Raw genomic sequence first — 1821 nt, forward strand, 5'->3', positions numbered from 1 at the left:
ATTCAAAGAAAATATATTTATTTTTAGTGTCCTTGATGGTACATAAGTTTGGCTCTAGTTAATTGCACAGAGGGCAGCAGGAGGGCACAGATTTTCTGCAGGATAAGGGAGAGAAGGCAGAAGGGAGGAAAGCTCAAGAAGGGTAATTGAGGAAGACAGGCTTTGTCTAGTTTGAAGTGGATTGTGTATGGCTAAAAACCTGAACCGAAGTTTTTTGCTTTTGTTTTTTGTGGTTGCATTGTCGGGGGAAATGAAGGAACCCTATGATTAGTGAGACACAGCAATTCAATGGGGTGTAAACATGAAACCCTTTAACTGCTCCCAGACTCCTCTGGTAGAATCCTGCTTTACTCTGGGCACTGGGCTCCCTTAGCTTAATGATGTCTCCATCCAGTTCCATAACTTCCCAGCCCCATTGCCAATGCTCAGACCTATTCATTTTTAAACTTCAATCTCAAAAACAAAACAACACAGAATTTCGCAGTCAGTCTAGTGGGAGTGGGAGATGTGTCTACTCTCGCACACCTGTCTTCTCCCACTTTCCCAGACAGGACCACCCTAGGTTTGGAGTATGGAATGAGAGGCAGGATCTCCTTACTTGACTCCTTTGGACGGGAGGCAGTGGGTGCTGCCACCGAGCTTGCTGCTGCCTCTCTAACACCAGCAAATTTTCTTCCCCCTCGATGGCTGCCCCTGTTGACTCTCCCTGGGTCACATGTCCTGGTACACAGTCCCTAGACATGGGGTACGGCTCAGGCTCAGTCTCTTCTTCTCTCTCTCAGTCCAGGTCTCCCCCTAACCAAATGGTCCTCTCGTCCAACGCTCTCTTGGATGCGGTTCTGGCAAGACGGCTCAAGCTCAGCTACTTTGTCTATTCCACTTACAGGAAACTCTATCCTTGCAGTGCAGACGATGGAGATGCAGCCTGGAGCCTCATGACGAGTGAACTGGAGCGCTCTGTAGGAGACAAGGGGAACAAGAGAAAACAACCTATCATTAACTCAAAAGGAACGCACCATTCCTGGAAGTAATACAGTTCCAGGCTGAGGCATGGAGTGGACAGGACAAGCTCCCAATCTACCTCCTAATTCCAAACATTCATTTAGTGCTCAGTACACAGACAGAGAACACTCAGATGCTTCAACTGATAAGCAAGATACTGCATTTGATTTTTGCCAATAGGCAGGGAAGGGAGAACAGTTCTACTTAAGGCACACACCTCCTCTTTCACACTTGAGGCAGAGACTGTCATGTCCAGAGCTCCCCACATCTGTCCAGTGCTCTGAATCTTTCCCTGATATTGCTCTGACCTGATATAATGCTCCTGAAGAAACATCTTTCTCACTGAGAATGATCAATCTCAGTGTCTTCTTCCTGAGGCCTGATCCAAACAACTCCTTTGTGTACTCACTCACTAAACTTAATCGGTCAGCTCCTTCCTCCCAGCTCCCATATTTTCTGTAGCCCTTTGAAAGTCAAGGAACAACTCTGGAACTAAAATCAACAGATTATTTTTTTAAACTTTTTATTATGGAAATTTTCAACACTAACAAAAGTAGAAAGAATAGTATGATAAACTGGTATGTGCTCACCACCCAGCTCAACAATTATCAACTCTTGACCAGTCTATCTCCCCACCTACTCTCCCTTCTTCCTGTTCCATGCGTCTAAATATAAGAACTCTTTTTGTTGTTTTACACATAACTGCAATACCGTCAACACACCTAAAAAATAAACAGCAATTCTTAATTATCATTAAATATCCAGTCCGTATTCAAATTTCTACAATGGTTTCATAAATTGGGAATGCTAACAAAGTTT

At 44.3% G+C, this 1821-nt stretch overlaps 1 non-coding gene across 1 annotated transcript; it reads right to left on the minus strand.

The window, feature by feature from the left end:
• Positions 1 to 1005: 1005 nt before the first annotated feature.
• On the minus strand, positions 1006 to 1195 carry LOC139076880 (U2 spliceosomal RNA). The gene has a single exon (XR_011528917.1). It is a non-coding gene; the product is annotated as a U2 spliceosomal RNA (small nuclear RNA).
• Positions 1196 to 1821: the final 626 nt, after the last annotated feature.

This window comes from Equus przewalskii, chromosome 17, assembly GCF_037783145.1.
Source record: "Equus przewalskii isolate Varuska chromosome 17, EquPr2, whole genome shotgun sequence".
Classification (NCBI taxonomy): Eukaryota; Metazoa; Chordata; class Mammalia; order Perissodactyla; family Equidae; genus Equus; species Equus przewalskii.